Source organism: Leptinotarsa decemlineata, unplaced genomic scaffold (genome assembly GCF_025532065.1).
Source record: "Leptinotarsa decemlineata unplaced genomic scaffold, Ldec_3_MD MMD2_tig00000026_RagTag_RagTag, whole genome shotgun sequence".
Lineage (NCBI taxonomy): Eukaryota > Metazoa > Arthropoda > Insecta > Coleoptera > Chrysomelidae > Leptinotarsa > Leptinotarsa decemlineata.
The window spans coordinates 1,253,651-1,274,842 of NW_027412539.1; the positions used below are offsets into that span (position 1 = coordinate 1,253,651).

The following is a 21,192-nucleotide window of genomic DNA, read 5'->3' on the forward strand; positions in this document are numbered from 1 at the left end:
TATGTTATGAAAATATGGAAAATAATAACTGTTGTGGAACCAAGTAGTATTGAAAATAACAGGGAAGGCCATTATATAAGTTATGAATAGGTGTCTCCTTCTTAGTAAGGGTTCTTTGCTCAGAATTTATAGAGTTTGTTAATCAAATATTGTCGGAAACTAAACAGAATCACTTGCAGAGAATATGAAAGAGAAACATTCATCTATTTATTTCGATTCATTCAATAATTTCCAGATGATTTAGAAGAATCTATAATAAAACAATGAATACAGCTTTATAGATGGAATTGCTCAATAGTAGAAGTGAGTACATACATTGCAAAATATATAGCTATTGTTGGTGACGCACAATTGTTTTCAATGTTACGAGTAGCTCCAGGAATTTGAAATTTTTATCAGAATGGATGCCTAATATTTCCTGGATAATTCCTCAAAGTTGCCAAAGAATGATTTGATCCTGTTTGTATCACGCCATTGCTGAAAATTTTTAATGTAGAGTACACTCAAATTCACTATCAGTTTTTATTTTATACACAACAGCAATTACTACTCACAGTTCTGAAAAGTTTGCACTTTCTACATGTGTATTAAGTATTCCATTACAATTTCCATGTATTTGAAATTGATGGAGGTGAAAATTTCCAAAGAAGGTCAATAATTTCTTAAAAATACTTTTGACAGACTGAAAGTGAAAATTCAAAATATATTAACGGTTACCCAGCAACTGAAAACTACCACATCAGCTAAGGTTCACTGATTTTTTTTTTATCTTTAAAGCCTCATTTCATAATAAATATGAATAAAATATCAAGTACGCCACATTTTCTACATTGTTTGAACCAAGCGAAAAGTTTTACACAGGTTTGAAGAATTAGTAACTTTCAGGTCTTGTTTTTCATATGTGTATTGTTTTTCTAGCAGCGATTAAAATATTAATGCATGTATCAAGTCCAGAAACAACTGTTTTTCGGACGCGTACAAATTTCTGCGAGTTCATAAAAACTGTTTTCGTACGTACGTGTTGCAGAACAAAATTTCGAATATTTTAATTTTTATTTGTATTGAATATGGAAATTCGAACAGATGATAAACATTTTTAATTCTAATAAAAAGAACTCTTATTTATTTTAATTTTTGTATGGAAATTCGAACAACTGCTAATATTGACGGGATTCAGTTTGTTTGAAATGCTTGGTTTATCCAATCTAATATATTGGTTTGCCGACGACAAGCAAGTCTGGTCATTCCATTTGGATTCCAGGACATCGGTTGCGGATGCACATCTTCACCGGCAGCAGGAGATTGCATATTTCAATGAGGATCTAGAAGTGATTTCGAATTGAAATGAAAGTAATCAGGTTCAATTCAATGTTACGAAAACCCAGGCATCCGTTTTCTCCAAAAAGATAAATGTCTCCGAACCGGATATAATAATTTCAGAACAGACAATTCGGCTACCTGCTCAGATAAATTTGTTGGTGGTTAAAATGAACATCAATATATCTTGGCACAATCATGTCGCTGGAATAGCGAAGGCTGCTTTTCAAAATCTTGGAACACTGTTCTGAACCAGAAAACTGTACACACCCCAATAACTTTGGATGCTTTATAAAGCTCAGATCAGACCTCCTTTGGAGTATTGTTCTCATGTATGGAGCTCCGCCCTTAAGCATACCTTAGCTGCTGGATTCCATCAAGAAAAATCCGTGAACCTGATTGGAGACGCGAACATCACTTAAAACCTTGATAGGCATATTGAAGTTTAGAAACGAAGTGAAGAAGTTTAAGTATCTGTATAATTTCCAGCACTATTTTTGATAGGCAAAATTATTTGTGAAAAATACTTTGAATTTACGCAATAACACATCGGAGTGAACTAAAATGTTCACCTTTTCTGCACGTGTAGAAAGAGCAAACATTTTAGCAAACATATCTTTCAGATTGTGAAAAATACCCGAAGAAGGTATTTGAAATCTCTGAAATGTCGACCTTCTATCAGTTGAGGAGCACTTTTATCCTATTTTATGAACTGTCACAATACGGCTGTGGGGCCTTTCATCTTTAACACTCGAATTTTCTATCGTCACACTACACATTTTGTCCGTGATGTCTGCGGGATTGAAAAGGAACCACTTTTCCAACTATTCTTTTCTACAGGTTGTTCTGACATTGAAGTGGTCAAAATTATTTCATTCGTGTATATAAAAAATATCAATTGTGATTTAAACTCCCTAAACATATTTTCATCCGATGATATGATTTCACTCACAGTGACTGATACATTTGAATCCTGAGCCAACTGATTTTCTCCAGATGTTCACCTATTGATGTTATAAGTTCACCACCACCAAAAATAAATAAATAGTCTAAGGTTGAGCTGTTCCAGTGGCTCTAAAAAATAGGTATTGGAGGGTTGCAGATATTTTTCTACATATGATCGTAAAATTCGAATAATAAGAGACATTCTGGCAGTCGCAATTTTTTATTTAAATGTATTTGGTACTATCAAATACTAGTGTCTCCTAAAAATTCTTTCATCTAACTTTCCATGATAATAATTACACAATTTTCACAAACATTTCAATTTATAGACGTGGTTCGCTAAAACACATTCTTTAAGACAAAACACAAGCACTACAGGAAAATCCTTAAGGGTCTCTAAAACCGGCGCCTCTGCGAAAGTAACGATTCATATTGGATTTGAACCGCTGGGGATTGAATCCATTTGGATGAACGTTTTCAGGAAGTTTATTCCACATAAACGCAGTTCTCCGAATAAAAAAGTTCGTGAACAGTTGAATCTCTAAACGATAAGCAGCCACAATCCGTCGCGTATTTCTGATATGTACCTACTGCTCTTGGTGAGTGAAATCAAATGTGCCAAGTCACTTGAATACTTCCCGTGGAAGTACTATAGAAGAGAGACACATTCCCAACCTTTCATCGATGTTCCAGAAAATCAATGTTGCAAGTGATGTTCGCGTCTCCAAATAGGTGGATGGTTCTTTTCTGGATGCAATCCAGCAGCTTCAGGGTATACTTAGGGGCAGAGCTCCATACATGAGAAAAATACTCCAAAGAAGGTCTGATCTGATCTCAATAAAACATCAAAAGTACAGTTTTCTGGTTCGACATGAATGTGCCAAGATATATTGGTGTCCATTTCAATCCCCAACAAACTTATTGAAGGAGAGAGCGGAATTGTCTGTCATGACATTATTATATCCGGTTCGGAGACATTTATATTTTTGAAGAAAACCGATGCCTGTGGCATTAAATTGAACCTGAAGAGTGTCAACCCAATTAGAAATCACTTCTAGATCCTCATTAAGATATGCAACCTCTCGCTGCTGGTGAAGATGTGCATCCGCAGCCGATGTCATGGAATCCAAATGGAATATCGAGACAGGAGTACTGTCATCAGCAAAGCAATATGTTGAATATACAATAAAAAGAGGGTTAGAGACAATATGGATCCCTGAGGAATACCAGTGTTCATGTTAAGAATATTCTAAAAATGTCCATCGACGACCACTTGCAGGAAACGTTTTTTCAGGAACCTGGAGAGATATACACAAAAATAATCCAAACGGCTTTCTTCATAATTTTGATATCACTGATAGCAAAGCGACTGGTCTATAGTTATTTGGAAGATTTTTCTTACCCTTTTTGGAAATAGGCTGAACGCGAGCAATCTTCCAACAAGAAGGAAACATGTTTTCCTTGTGAGACAGGTTGAAAAGTCTGCAAAATACTGGTGCGAGTTTATTTGCGAACTTTTTCGGCATTCCATCAGGACCAGACGCTGTTCCAAAATTCGCCTAACTAGACGTTGTCGAAAAGTAATTTTCGGCATTGTGGATTCTAGTGTGGGAACAGTGGGTGGTGCCTTTTCCAGAAAATCGACCTTGGAGTGGGACGCATTTCTACCAAAGAAGCTACTGTGTTAGTTTGAAAATGAAATGAAAATGTTTGTGAAAATTGTGTTATCACTTTCATGTATAGTGTTATTCATTTTCATCAAGTAACGAGTCGTTCCATTATTTGAATCCATGACCAATCGTATGACGAATAATTTTTTTATCGATATTTATTACTTTTTCATTTTTTATCGATGCACAATTTCTTTTTATCGATGAAGTAAAACAAAAAGAAAAATTTTTGTTCTAATGAATCTAAAATGCTGGATATATACAGAGATTTCAGGAAATAGAGAGATTGTGCATTCCCTAAACGCCGTTTTCAACGAAATTTATACCAATTTCCAAAGTTTTCCCACCGCAGTGATTGGCAGGCTAATCAGAGAAAATCGAATGGAATTTATTTTTCAGACAAGTTGGCCACGATCCAATTCCGCGGGGAAAAAAGTTCCAAACTCAAATTCTCCATACCACTCCAATGATCAATTGGTTAGGATATTGGCCATTTGTAAGACGATTCGCTACCTGCCAATACGGTTAATTTGGCTTTAAACGGAAATCGAAGAGGGAATTTCAATTTCCATCTCAACGGATTTCACTCAAATTGGCTGCACTGATTGGGATAAAAGAAACAAGGAAGAATATGTCAGTCGGCTATGAAAGGGGAAAATTTAATGTCAAAACTCATCTATCACTAAGAGGGATAAACAGTTGATTGAATGTTACAGTATAAATCATTTATCGACTTGATAGCTCAGGAAACAAACACCTTGAAGAATTAAAATAAAAGATTTTGAAAAAATATGAATCTTCAAGATACATGAATATGTGTATCGAATTGTGTCCTTCTTCCATATGAGGAAAAAATACTTATTACTGACATATAATTTTCAAGTCTTTGCATTGAATGAATCAGATAAAATCTTGTTTTGCCACAATATCATAAATTCGGACTACTGCTGTCTGAAAAAAATAAACAGATTTGAAATACTAGTGAGAAATGACTAGACCAGTGAAGTACCCATGTATTCAAGTCAATTTGAGAAAAAGTAATGAAAAAAATCATAAAGGCATGGATATGTAAAGAACGGTAAGAGGATTAAATTGAATTATGGCAAAGCTGCATAGTTTCGAGTACTTCTGAATGATACTTGAAATTGAGTATAGCTTTTTGATTCTGGTTATATATGGAATAATATAAATATTTCGAAACTTAATATTTTATGCAGAGTGTTGTTCGACTTGAGGCGCCCTCAAATTTGAAATTTCAAATGCGGACCTATACATTTTTAGCAATTTTTTGATTGGTAATATCGCAAAATCAATTGAACTATTATTTGTTAATCATGGCCCTAAAATGAACACTAGCTCATTTTTCCTTGAACATCGATAAAACTTTATATTTCCAAAAAAAAAAATATGAAATCAAAATTATTCGTTAGTTCTATGGATAAAATGAGTAAAAAAATATGTAAAAGAGTCCTAGCTAGCAGTCATCATACCACCCTCCTCAGCAATCAACGGTATTGATCAGACAAAATAATAAAATCACCGTCTCTTCCAAGGTTGTGTTCGACGAAACTGAGGCCAAACAATTTCTGCAATGTAGCTGAGAGCGCCGTTCACCAGTCCTTTCGATACGTCAATATTTGACCACAACGTATGGAGCAAGCAGTGAAATTTATATATGTATAATCCGTCATTTTGTAGCTGCGGCCATCTTGAATTTGCATATTTTTCGAAGTATACTATTATTCTACCAATTCAACCCTATCATTTGATATCCTTATTGAGGTAGTTGTGAAAAAATATGTTATCCGCCATTTTGTAGCTGCGGCCATCTTGGATTTACAATGATACAGAATTCATTGAATTATATTGTCATCAAAACTGAGTGTGTGTCAAATATCAGATCAATCTATCAACAGGAAGGGAGGCGAACTTCAGTTACTAAATTACACCCAAGCAAACAGGGTGAGCTACATAAAACCGTTTAAAAATTGGTTCATTTATCAAGAAGTAACACACCTTTTTCCATTTCGGAGGAAATTGAAGTTGAAAAAATTACTCTGATTACCATTGAGACTTACTCCGGCTATCAAACCACGTTTGTAAATTGTAGCCTGTATGTTATTCTCATGTATAGGCTGTATTTATATTAAGTTTCATCTAAAAGCGTTCAACCACAAACATACATACATATATTTATCCATCCTCACAAACTTTCACATTTATAATATTAGTATAGGTAGATAGATTTATAGGTTGAATTCGTTTACTTATAATACTATAATAATAATGATGATAATGTTTATTGGCAATCTCAAAATACAAAATACAATGAACATCACGTTACATCAGACAATAAACAAGGGAAGGATGAATTCCACTAAAACTGACTTGGTTGTGCGTGGAAGGGTTTCCGGTTCTTGTATTGCTAACAGGTGTGCAACTTACTCGGATATAGACATTCATTAAAAACTAATTTATGATAAAAGTGATTTTTTTAGGAAAAACTTATGGCTACTTTGAAACATCATGGATACGTTAAAATAATTGAAACCTTTTAACTAAGTTGGAACATTCTAAATTGATTGATTTAATTATTTTGTTTGGACATGTTAATTTTCTTTATGTCTTGTTTCATATTTATGGTTTTCATGATTGATTTTTCGTGTACAGATTTGTTTTTGTAGATGTATATGATTACTTGATGCATAAACAGCTGTCTGAGGCCGAGTATACACGTTTCTTGGAATAGTATATTGAAGAAGTAGTTGTTTCTTGCCATAGATTATTTTCAAGATTATTTTTTGAGGGACATCCAACTGATTCAAATGAGTTCTAACTGAACCACCCCAGCTGAGAATGGCGTATTGTAGCTTCGACTGAACGTGAGCGTAGTATATCATTTTAGGTAAGTAATGTCAAGAATGTTTTTCAATTTTCTAAATCTATAAAATGAGCATCTTAATGTATTCTTTATATGAAGATCCCAGCGTAGGTCTTTATCTATTGAATTTCACTAGTTCGGACTTTCATTGTCTACTATATAAAATGATTTGAAATCCCTGAAACAACTAAAAAAAAAACAAAAAAAAAAGAATTAAAAAATGGATATCAGAAAATAAGAATTATATTAACCAAAATAAACCTGAAATGAAATAATAGTGAAATAAAATACAAGTAAAAATATAGAGAAAATAAAAGTAAAAAGTGGAGCGATTCCAAGTCACGTTAGTTCACGACGTTTCGACTGTTAGTATCTACAATCGTCTTCGGGTGATGACTGGACTGATTCCTCCGAAAGATGACTATTTATAGGTCGTTCGAGTACTTTCACTTATCCCCGCTTTCCATTTTCCGCTTCACTGGTTCCGTGGGAGATGACCGTTTTGGCGGGAGTTGGCCATTTTTCGCTTGATGATGGGTTTCATATATTGCGTATTTCTACGCTGGCTTTGCTGAATACGTTGTTGGACAACATGTATGCGACTTCCTTGAATTTTCTCCTAAACCAATGTTCCTCTCTGTGCAAGATCTCAGCTTGGGACCACTCGATGTTGTGTTGATGGGTCCAAACATGGTCTGCTATTCCTGATTTGCTGGTTTTCCCTCGCTGTGTGTGTTTGTTGTGCTCGGCAATGAGAACATTTAATGGCCTCTTAGTTTCACCAATATAGGATTTTTTGCACTTACAGGGTATCCGGTAAATGCAATTCTTGGGATCGCAGTCCGCGTTTGGTGGCCTGGTTTTTGTGAGGCTGCTACGGATAGTGTTACCGGATCTGAAGCAGGTTCTGATGTTGTACTTGGAACCAATTCTTCTTATCCTCTCCGATAATCCTCTGATGTAGGGAAGTGCAAGCACTGGTTATGACGACTTCTCTTCCTTGCGAGGCTCCTGCTGTCTTCTAGCCAAAGTCTTTTCTACCATCGCTTTGGAGTAGCCATTCCGTTGAAGATCATTTTTGATGATGTCTAGTTCCTTCTCGAGACCTTCGTTCGTATTACAAAGCCCAAAAGCACGGTCTGATAGAGTCTTGATGATTCCTCTTTTAGTCGATTGATGGTGGTTGGATTCGTGGTTCAGATACTGTCCCGTATGAGTGGGTTTTCGGTATACAGATGTTTCCCACCTAGTGTCGGTCCTCTTCACCAAAACGTCTAAGAATGGCAATTCGTTGTGGATTTCCTTCTCCATTGTGAAATTGATGGAAGTTCTCACGCTGTTGATGTGTTTCAGGAAGGCGTCTAGTTCAATATTCCCATGGTTCCATATCATGAAGGTGTCGTCAACATATCTCAACCAGACTCGAGGTTTCTTGTGGCCTTTTTAATGACCAGTTTCAAACCACTCCATATGTATGTTGGCTATGACTGGTGAAAGTGGCGATCCCATTGGCAGTCCTTCAGTTGAAAATAACAGTTTCGTACACAGCATCCTAGTAATTCCATGATTACTTCTATAGGTAGATTCGTTCTCTCTTTCAGGTTCCCGTCTTTGGATAGCTTTCTCTGTATGATTTGGAGTGCTTCTTCGACCGGAACGTTGGTGTAAAGGCTTTCCACGTCGAAACTAATTAGTTGATCTTCCTGTGTGACCTCAATTGACCCTAGTAGTTCGACAAAATGCTTTGAATTCTCCACAATAGACGATGTTTTTCCTTGTAATGGTTGTATTAAGGGAAGTAAAAAACCTAGACAAGTTTTGAGTAGCCGAATCCCTGGAGCTGATGATCGGTCTAAGCGGAACGTCCTTCTTTATGAACGCGCAATTTTCCATTTTAGGGCGCCAACCCCAGTTGGAATATTCAAAATTCTTTCCTTATTGCACATCTAAAACAAAACGAACCTACATACAAAATTTCAGCCTCCCAAAATATACTGGTACGGAGAAACAGTGATAAAAACGTAACTTACGTATTCCAAAAACACTTTATTGTGGGATTTTCACTAAATTGTTTTACAAAAACGCAACACGTGTTTCGCCATACAATGGCTTCATCTGGCGTGTCTTTCAACTGGAGTTGAAAGACACGCCAGATGAAGCCATTGTATGGCGAAACACGTGTTGCGTTTTTGTAAAACAATTTAGTGAAAATCTCACAATAAAGTGTTTTTGGAATACGTTAGTTATGGATTTTCATCAAGTATCGGCCGATTCCATCATATAAAACGTAACTTTATTTTATGAACGTGCCTCTCACCCTGCGGCTGGCACCTTAGTTGAATTATTCAAAAATACATTCCTATACCACATTTACAACATAAAACGAACCTACATACAAAATTTCAGACTCCGAATATGTACCGGTATGGAGAAACAGTGATGAAAAGATAACTTCATTTTATGAACGCTTCTCTTTCCTCCGCAGCTGGCGCTCCAGTTGGAATATTTGAAATTCCTCTTTTATCGCATATCTACAATAAACGAACCCACATAAAAAACTTCTGCCTTCGAAAATGCATATAGCGCTACGGCGAAACAGTGATGAAAAGGTAATTTTCATATGTGAATGGGCCCCTTTTATCTCCGAAGGGGACGCCCCAGTTGGAATTTCCAAAAATCCCTTCTTATTACCCATCCACAATGTGAAACTAACCTACATACAAAATTTCAGCCTCCGAAAATATAGCGGTACGGAGAAACAGTACGGAGAAACAAGGGTGCCTCCCCAACGGGAGGCACCCTTGTTGGAATATTTGGAAATCCGTGACTTCTGCATTCATAAGTATAGATGGAAAAAAATTATTTTTTTTTGAATTATGCAAAGGGGAGTTGAGAAATCTTTCAAAGATTGGGGTTTTGAGACCAGTGATACTAGGAAGGAATGGACGAGTATTATATTCAGCGGTGATGTGCCAAGTACTGCAGCCTAGTCAGAGATGGTTTCTTATGTGGCCTAACAGAAATGGTTGTGAATGTTATAGGTGTTATCATTTTCAAAATATATGAGAACTAAAAATAAAAAAGGTTGAAGAAACCATGGCGAAATATTCTAATGAGCTAGTTGAGAAAGGAAATACTGAAAAAAATGTGAAAAATCATAACAGTGTAAACAATAGAAATTGAGATGAAATAATGAAGATGAATGATGAAAAAAAGGCAAAGAAAAAAAATAAGGAGAAATATTTCAAATCAAAATACCCACTTTACGATGTTGCAATGTTGTTTTCCTCAATCACTTTTTGTTGATAACTAGCTTTATTTTTATTGTTCACATATTTTGCAACATTATTCCAATTTTCAACTCATCATATGCGTTATAATATTATCATTTAAATATTTTTGATCGAAGCTTCTCATGGATCAAAGATTTCCTAAGGAATTAGGAGGTATGTTATTGAAACCTAATTTACGAGCTAGAAATTACTAAGACAAGCCAGAATCAAACATTCATCTCTCAGGCACTTAAACAGCCATTCCAGGGTTGAACTGTCGTCTTGACCTCTTGCCCTTCAGCGACCTCTTACGGTCTCTGAGGATTTCATCGTGGATAATATGTGATATTTTATCCACATCTTCTGATTGAAGTATTCCACGATTGTCACATGACGATATCATAATCTTGTACGAAAAAAAAGTATACAATAGAATACATAATCTACATTTAATATCATAAATGTAACGTGGAAAACAAGTTTCAAATTTCAAACAACCCTGACGATTTAGAACAAATTCAATGTCGTATTTTATCATTTCCCTACAAATTAAAAAGGAGTTATGGCAGTTCGATTGTCGTCGAACCATCATTAATGGTCCCAAAAATGGAAGATGATCACTTAGTGATCGAAACACGTATCGAGGTGTTGAAATAACAGTTTGGTGTTGGGAAAAGGAAGATCAATCTACCTTTTGAATATGATCACTTGGTGATCGAAACACGTGTCGAGATTTGAAATGATAGTTGGGTGTTGGGAAAAAAAACTCCAGTAATACTCATGAATGATAAGTTTGGAATCAAGTTCGGATGTACGATTGAAGATATCACTTCCGAGTGACGAGTAAATAAACCAAGAAGTGAAATAATAGTTTGAATAGTGAATGTATGATTGTGAATTGTAATGTTGATTTTTATTTTTGTTTTTTGAATAAAGTGGCTTAGTCTAGGGTGAGCTTTTTGCGTAAAGATTTTACTCAGTTATTGCTCACTACTACTATATATAACGATTGGGTAAAATTAGAATTTTGCAGTTGGGCTCTAGATTTGTTGATTTTGAATTGGTGGTTGCATTTTATATTCTCATTTATAATACTGAGAAAGGTTCTGAGTCTGTTTGAGTCAACTGTTATTTTATTTGTTTCTCTTATTCAGTTCAAGGTAAAAGCGCGAAATTTAAGGTAATATTGAATATTTCTCGTAATGAAACTCCCATCCCTTCATATTCACTCAGTATCATACACCCATCACTTTTTGTTAAGGGTTGTGTGTCTTCAATCGTTGAATTCAAGAATCGAAATTTCAAAAAAGTATTTCAACACCTACATCAAGATACACTCATCACTACTAATCGCAAAATTGCATGAATAAACTCAATCGAAAGCTTTTTAAATCATTTTCAAATGAATTTTTTTATACACTAAGCAAATGTCAACTCATTTGCAAATTGTATCAAACTCAAAAAGTAGACTAAGCTACTTCAGTATTGGAATACACAATCTTGTCATAAATACTCGTACAAGTATAATAATCTATTTAGGTACAATATCTCTCACTTACCTACTAGGAGAAATTTCCTCGCTTGCATACAACATATTATCAGTTAAAAGGATTTGGAAAAGCTGAATACACTTATTTGAATTAATGAATCGAAGAGGTTTTGTATTAAAGTGTATAATATATTGAAATTCTTCCAAAGCGCTTTCGACTTTTGTCATCATCAGTGCTCACTTGTCAGGCAACAGGAAGTATCAAGATAAGTGAATTGTATATTGTAATATTTAAATTATATAAAACAAAATAGGCTTATAGCCAAGAAAATACATTTTTGGATTCAGGCCATGTGGTTCAGTCAAAGTATCTTATGAAGAAGCAAAGATAGCATAAGATACTTTGACTGAACCACATGGCCTGAATCCAAAAATGTATTTTCTTGGCTATAAGCCTATTTTGTTTTATATAATTTAAATATTACAATGTACAATTCACTTATCTTGATACTTCCTGTTGCCTGACAAGTGAGCACTGATGATGACAAAAGTCGAAAGCGCTTTGCAAGAATTTTAATATATTATACACTTTAATACAAAACCTCTTCGATTCATTAATATTATTAGTTGTTCAATATATAATTTTATCTGTTGTGAACATCTTGACATACATTTTGAAGCGCTAATACATCAGTGGAATGATTGCATTCGTTATGAGCTGAAGAGGATTTTCTGTAGTTCAAGTCTTGAGATATTGCGAAGAAAATGGAATCAGGCAGAAAGAGATGTCATAAGTGTCGTTCGAATAAAATTTAGAAAATGTGTTATGTACACTGAATTGCACTGGACTCATGGGAACGATTTGTTTTGGATTCGTTGTTTATGAAACATAATTACATAGAATTGATTTATTGACTTTTCAGTTATATTTATTTCGTATAATCTGCAGTAAGTTCACACACATGTGAAAAAGAAAAAATGTCCAGTTCATCTAATTGAGTTACTGTTTGAAAATAATGCCTAATTCCTCATAGAATATCCAGTTTAACGAGTTGATTGCCGCATTCGATTTTACTTAAAAAAGTGATAGAACTGACCAATACTTGATAAAAATCCATTATAACGCATGCAAAAAACACACTTTGAACACGTGTCGCGGTTTTGTAACTTTCGTGTGGAAATATCACAATACTTTGGGTGTCACAATATTATTATTGTGACTCCCGAAGATGTGTATAACGAAACATATGTCGCGGTTTTGTAAACTTTCAAGTAGCAATCTCACATTGAAGTGTGTTTTTGAATACGTTATTTGAAAAGGTATGAATAATATTATCAGTAGAAATAACCAAAAGTGCCCACAACGCAAAAAATAGGAGTACCCATACAAAAGTAACGATTATAGACTTGGAAAATATCGAAGTGACAGATCACTACCTGCTTTGTTGATACTGACTGAAGCACTTAAGGAAAATGAAATACCCATGAATGAATGGAATCAAACATAATGATAGATGAAGATTACACCAAATAATTCATAAGGAGAGGAAAAAGTTGCCATCACATCTGGAAAAAGCTTAAATCAAAGGATATAAGTCAAAACCAATCATGAACAATGATCTATTTAGTAGAAATTCAGATACAAATCACTCAAAAAAGTCAAGTTCGAATAAATATCAAAATGAAAGACATTTCGAGAGGACTGGCGACCCCGTACGTTAGTAATCAGGCTGGATGTCAACGGATTCGACGAGATCGTCAGTGCGAAAATAGATGTGTTATTTGTGAAAGTCAAGAATTAAGTGTTTTTATGGAAGAAAAATTGAATAAAAAAACTCAGGGTGGCAGCATTGAATCGAGCAAGACAGCTGCGCCCCAGGACGAGCTTCTCTTCACTATGGATACGAGGAGTCTGACCAAATGAGCAAGATGAGAGGCAACGGCCATATACATTAAAGAAGAAGCTAACTTCAAAGTCGGTTATTCGTGACGGTGTGCGGGCGCAACGTAAAAATGTACTCTCATCATTTTTCATAACAAAAGAAGTATAACTTCAAAGAGTTTCTGTCTGAATAAATGGCTATGATGAATGGTTACGGAAAAAAGATACAACAATTGAACGAGCAATAAAAGTTAATGTGAATATCAGTGAAATAAAGATTGAATCAAGCAGTTAAGCTATGACTGAGGAAAGGAATGCGAGTGAGGATAATGGCGAAAACAAAAGACAATGGAAAATTTCATTTCAACATGAAATATCGAGAGAATTCAAAGAGAAGGAAGTGACTGAGAGAAAGAGAGAAAAAATAACAGATATTGTAATGACACACTAATAGTTACAGAAATCAGAAAGGGAACACAAATGGATATCTTGGTTTGATTGAATAGTTTTCATTATACTACAATGAAAATTTTTCACAATGAAAATTTTTCATTGTAATATTTTCCCTATTTTTTTGAAAGTTTTTCACCTACATTTTTTGTTTGATGGCGAGTGTAGTTGTTTTGGATGGATTGTATCGGAGAAAAATTATGGGCATGAGCGTATTTCTGTGATTTTTCTATTGATATAATCAATTATTTTCTAATCTATCTGGAAGTTTCACAACTTTTCATATATTGATGGAAACCAGAGAGTTTATTTCCCAAGAAATAATTTCATAGCTTTGCAGTATAGGTCTGCATACTATATTGTTTTCGAATAAAAACAGAACAAACACGACATACGTTTACTATTTATAATATTTGACATTTATTTGAATATGATTGATATTGTTTCTTGTTGAATGCTTGTACTTTTATCACCTAAAGAATGAATAATGTTAAAAAAACTAAAAATGCAATGAACACAATCCAGAGAAAACAATAACAATAAATGGAGTATCTGTAATATACAATTCATTTCACGATGTCTTGCTGAGAGTGTTGTTTATCATTTCCAGATATGCTCCTGTTTTCACTTGTTATATTATTCTTCTGGATATTCTACCTGTCATCGACAGTCCCGATCTTCAATGACATCTTGATTTAAACGATGTAGGACTCACCGAACATAAAATTCGGCAAATCGTTGCATGGTGTCTAGAATGAAAAATGCTCATCAAATAAGTGTTTTTTATATTTTCATAACTATGAACTTATTTGGTGACTAACTTCTTATTACTCAAGTGATGTCACTTTTTAAGTATTTACAAAACATCTACAATAAAACTATATACTACTTTGCAACCTTGATTGTTACTAGGTATTTGAGAACCATTACTAAATACTCACATTAGGTAAAGATATAGATTCTCATGTTTAATACTTAGAGAGTTAGGTAAAAAATCCGGACGGGTTGATAGGAACTTGTAGAATCAAATGTTACATCTGTTACTGCAGCAGACATCTTCAGTGGTGCATACGCTAGCTGCGAGGATGGAGAAGTAAACACAAATAAATTCAAACCCGGTCGGCATCTTTGATGTTTCGGGTCGTGATTTTATTTTTGCTGGCATGTGGCGTGGCAGGAGGTTGTAGGCTGAGAGCTATCGTGCACCTCTGCACTGAGGTTCGATCAAAAAATATGTGACCATGATCTGACTTCATCATTGCTACGAGGGGCTCTCAATAAATTTCTCATATGATTGTGAACTGTTTAGAAATTGATAAAAAATAAGACAAGGTGGTGAAATAAACGTAGATTATACAATTTAGGTCAAAAACTTATGCTAATCTATTCTAGAAGCTTTTCAAAATGATGAGTTTTTGATTTTTTTTCAAGCATTTATTTTCAAATTTCTATTGTCAAATTTCAAGTATAATAAATTCTTACCCTTGTGAAAAGAGAAAATAAATAATCTAAAGGAAAATTAATTCAATAGAACTGGGCGATACTTGATAAAAATTCATATTAAAACTAATAAATACAGTTAATTGTATGATTTTCACTATAGAGGGTTTAACAAAAACCGCGATACGTGTTAAGCTATACGATAGCTTTTTCAAGCATAAACTAAAAGTTACTTCCAGTTTGATCGTTCATAAGATATTGAGAGTTTTTGAATTTGTTTATAAATAAGGTGAGAAATGTTGATTTTTAGAAACATCGTTTTGAACTTTTTGCTTATGCAAGTAGTGGCAGATACATTGTTAAAATGATTAAGGAATTCTGTCTCTAGATAAATGATACTTTATGAAAATGAATCTGGAGGCATATATAAACTTCCAAACTGTTTGGCTTCTGTATTCGTATGCTTCGAAATAACTATATACATTTGTTTCATGCAGTGTGGTACTAGCCGCCGTAGCGAAATTTGTACATTTTCTCAAAAGATATATTCACAAACATAGCCGAAGCTGTTGCCTTCGTGAGTTGCTAGAGTTCTATAATCATTTTGTTGTCGTATATTCATAAAATTTCAAAAAGTCATCGAAAAAATGGTTTCGGATACATTTCAGCAGATGAGTAGTATCAAAAAATAAAAAATATATTTTTCTCAACAACAAAGAAATATGGCTGCTATACAGTCACTTCGAAATCTTTTCTGGCAAGTTTATGAAAATTGGAACCTAAATCTGAAATGATACCCCTAACTCTTAATCCAATTTTTAATAATTGCCTACCAGCTTTAATCACAAGACTTTTCATAACCAGTATTGATGTAGATCAATTGTTGAAAAAGTATGCAATGTATGCCTTTTGTCATGACTACCAAAACATATTCTATTATAGAAGCCGTTTTTCTTGTTCAATAATTCCTCAAAACCAACTATTCTTTTCGTAGCTATATTGTACAATAAGTGAGACTTGATGGACATTCCATCGAAACAAATGGTACTCAATAGATTGAATCAGAATTTGATGAAAGACAAACAGGATGTAGTTCAGCAAACGTTTATTTAGTTTGATTTTGAATCGTTTTTCTGAAATAACTCCTTTAAATTATTGGGTTGGTTGTTGTAAATATAAACTTCAGTATGAGATACTGATTTCTTAGTTTTGGTTTGCCTAGTTTGCTAATTATGAAGTGTGTCAATCGAATGACATTCTAATGTTTTTTTGAAGTAGGTTCCAAAAAATATTTTTTGAATATACATTTGATACTTTACTTTTGCAGAGATTTCACTGGAAGTAATTTATTTTTTACGGATACATACTACCCAAATCAATAACTTGATGTGGTTCAACAATTATTTTCCTTTATGAATTTCCGGTGGAACTCCCATTGTTTTGTTATTTCATATTATTACTTGTGAGGCATATACTATTCGTAAAGTTCAATTTCATCAAATTAATTTCATAAAACATTTTTGAATATTAATGACCCCACTATCATGGTCTGTAACAAATTATTTTATGATTTTCGTTATGTGTTCATTCCTTCAATCTTACATAATGAATACTAGAAAAACATACCTTTTTTCGTCAGTTGGAAATCGATAAAAATTATTGCCGACATCACCCTGCAAATTACAGCAACCCACAGCTCGGCACTTGTTCATTTTGAAACTAGACACAAATTTTTCACAAATAAAAAACCACCACTTACAACGACTCACTCTGTAATAATATTCCATGACTCAATTTGGCTTGCTTGGTAAACGTCTTAGATTCAGTCGGTTGCGCTGTAGTTCAGCCGCGCATAAAATTCAAGGTGGGGAATCTATGGCGGAGAGTGTGAACTTGTGTTCACTTGTTTGTGTCATCTTGGCTTAAACAGGGTGGACCCTGGCTCCCTTACCCTTTGGACAGATAAACTTGTGTTTACTTCTATACGGTGCTCGTACTTATAGTAGTAGAGTGTGGTGGAGGTGGGATGTTCATGAAGTGTCTGCTGGTGGTGTGTAGAGTTGTATTCTAGTCGCTTTCTGACCTACTGAGTACCTACTGGATATTATGTTTCGTTGACTCGTATTTCTACTTCTTTTATGTTGATTGAAGTTGTGGGCGGTTATGCCTTGCACGAAAGGACATCAGTTTCTTCTGTTACCACCACCGACAACAATCTAACACCCAGACAATCTAATTCTGAATGTAACTAGAGTTCTATTCCAACACCAAACCGTTTTTCAACACCTTGGTACGTGTCCTCTTGAAGATGATCATTTAGTGATCAATCTTCCTCTTGAAGATGATCACTTGTCGAGGTGTTAAAATAACTGTTTGGTGTTGGGATTGAACTTCAGTAATATCCATTACTACATGAAAAGTTTCGAACAATGCATCACAAGTATCTTCAGATTGATCATTTATAACTTCCATTTTGTGAATTTCGTGTCATACATTTTCGCTATCTTTTTTTCCCTACTGATATAAGATTTTTTTTCTGACAGTTGAACTCATTTCGGTAACTGGAAAATTTGTGGAGTAAGTAAAAAAAATATAATAAATGAATTCAACAAATCATAACTTTTTTGCATTGCCATTTATATTCCATTTAATACTCTTATATCAATTGTTGAGTGAAATTAGGTCCTATTATTTGTTTGCACTGTTCATTCTTCAATGAATAATCAGTTTAAAAGTAAAAATGCAATAATGATTTACTTTTCGTTTCCTCCCTTCTAGTGAACTTACTGAACACATTTATTTTCTCATGATTCCTCAGAACTAGAAGAGACTACAATGGCCAAATGCCCCATATTCTCTAAATGCAATGCACCAACATATTCATCCACATTTAGTCAACATTGACGTCCCTAATAACGATCAGGGATATACGCTGGCCGTATATGACCGGAAACATATGACACTATAAATCTCGGGAGAAATCCGGGATTAAGTTAAGGTCAGCATGACAGCTCCCATTCACAGGAGTTATGGAAAAGGTTGTTTGACTGATATGCGGGGAATTGTAAAATCGTACATTTAAGGGGATGTATCCAGCAAGCGGAATGGCATAGCACACCGATATTTCAATGTATCTATACTATCTGGTTTCATATATTCATTTCACATAATTTTTCTCCGAATAAGAATCGTCACCGGTTTCATAAATTCATCAAAATATCATTTCAACTATGTACTTGAAGAATGCCGTAAACCATCATATCCTTAATTATTTGGAAAGCTTCAATATCTTTTGCGATCATCGATATGGCTTTCAGAAACAAAGATCAACAGGCGACCTCCTATCGTCCGTCACCCATATTTGGAATAATGCAATCGAGAAACATGGAGAGTCAAGAGCTGTAATACTTTTACCAACAACGCTGATGTTCCCCAGGAATCTATATCAACCCTCTTTTTATTTATGATGCACTGTTTGGAACCTTTGTTGTAGTAATGAATATTACTGGAGTTTTTCCCGACACCAAATCGTTATTTTCAACACCTCGACACGTGTTTCGATCACCAAGTGATCATCTTCAAGAGGAAGATCCATCTTTCCCATCTCTGTCGGATATAATCCAACACCCTTCTTGGTATTAACCAAGGAATTAGTTGGTTTTTGACAGGTGTTAGTCCATTAGCTTACAGTGTAGGTGAGTTGAGACTAGCCTGAATGAATTGTTCTTTTGGATATACTATATGTGATTTTTTTTCCTTATGCGAGGAATTGGGCGATTCAGGTATGTGGTTGGTTACCTCGTTCACGGGTAGATGGGGCGATGTCAAATATGTTTTCGCTTTAGTCTAGTTCAAAAAATGATACTCTGATTTTTAATTATGTGAAAGCATCGACTTCATGTTGATGATGGACACTACCTTGCACTGACGAGTGACCAAATGGCCCGAAACCGGTCTGCAAGTATATTCCAATAATTGAAAATCGATTCCGGAAGTTGTATCGCCAATAAATGCAGGAATTATTTACGTGCAGAATCCTGCACTGACATCTTTCGGATATGATCTGACGCCCTTCGTGGTATTAGCCAGGGAAGTCGTTGTTTTTTTTTCAGATAAAGTAACTCCACATGAAATGACTAATATGAATAAATAAAGTAAATGATTGTGTAATGCATTTCGGAACAGAGCGTTATTAGTCAGTCAATCGGGCGCACTCGATTGTCTCTCAGTCAAGGTCTCTCAGTCTCAGTCAAAAAATCAAACTCTGCTTTACTTTGCCAAACTTTCGCTTCAAATGGGAAGCTTCTTCAGGGCAGTAAAAATGAGTGAAAAACAATAAATTGAAGATATAAATTGACGTAAAAGTTAACATGTATACGATTTTTTTTGTGGGTTTTATACATGTTAACTTCAACGTCAATTTATATCTTCAATTTATTATTTTTCACTCATTTTTACTGCCCTGAAGAAGCTTCCCATTAGAATCGAAAGCTTGGAAAAGTAAAGCAGAGTTTGATTTTTGATTTTTTGACTGAGAGACCCTGTTAATCCATTTTACCATACATTTCTCCAGTCGCTAACATTATCAATTTTATATATATATATATATATATATATATATATATATATATATATATATATATATATATATATATATATATATATTATTTTCACAACGTTTCGGCAAAGTCTCATTTGCCGGAACACAGTATAGTATATATATATATATATATCTATAAAAGGTTAACAAAGGTTAATGCAGTCAAGCTGCATTCCCATATTGGGATTTTCCCCTCGTGAAATACATAGAATCTTCATTCTATTTATATCTGCATCTGTAATACTCGATAGAATCTCACTATATTCTTCTAGATAGTTAATTATTTGTGCTTGTGTGAAATACTGAAGATTGAATGTGTTTTTGAAAGCTCTGGTAATTTGTATAGGAATTGGGTTTCTGGTATTTCCACAAGTATTTCTCTCTTGACCAAAATAATTTTCCACACAGTCCTGATTTTTATTCCTCGTCAATATGTAGGAGTCTCCTTCACTATGTAGATTTCCTCAAAGTTGCAGAAATGCCGAAATTGTTATCTGCCATCCTTCAATGAGTCTCATTTGTCTAGTCATTTTTTTCCTTTTTTTTGATATTTCAGTTAATTTGTTGAAAAATATTTTCATTTCTTTCAGAAAATCAATGTTTTGATGTTTCGAAAAAACGTGTTTCGAAATGTTTGACATCGTCAAATTGTTTTGAATTCAAAATATCAAACACTTCATCTATTTTTTCAATGAATGTAGCGGTTCCTATTGCTGCTGATGGTATCTGATTGAAACTGGCATAGGTAATCATCGCTGTAGCTACCGAATGACTGAAAACTTGACTGGCTAATTTAACCTTCATCCTTTGAAAGTTACTTGGAAATAAATGAGAATCAGTGAGTTTGGGTGCTGGTCTATATTGATTTTCCTTCTCCAAGTTGTTCGAGATGACTTTTGTTCGTTGTATATTCATTAAATTTCAGTCATAAAAAATGGTTTCTACTACATTTCAGCAAATGACGAGTATCAAAAAAGTAAAATATTTTTTCTCATCAATAAGGAAATATGGCTGCTCTACAGTCACTTCGAAATCTTTTCTGGCAAGTTTTTGAAAATTATAACCTTAATCTGAAATGATACCCCTAACTCTCAATCAAATTTTTGATAATTGCCTAACAGCTTCAATCATAATACTTTTCATATCCAGTATCGATGTGGATGAATTGGTACAAAAGTATGCAACAGGGTGTTTCCAGTTCGAATGTACGCCTTTTGCCATGACTATCAAGGCATATTTTGCTATA

General features: G+C 34.3%; 1 long non-coding RNA gene across 1 annotated transcript; it reads right to left on the reverse strand.

Moving 5' to 3' along the window:
• Positions 1–236: 236 nt before the first annotated feature.
• LOC111508555 (uncharacterized) lies at positions 237–726 on the reverse strand. Its single transcript, XR_002722534.2, has 2 exons — positions 555–726; positions 237–477 (listed from the first exon to the last, which is right to left on the reverse strand). It is a non-coding gene; the product is annotated as an uncharacterized lncRNA (long non-coding RNA).
• Positions 727–21,192: the final 20,466 nt, after the last annotated feature.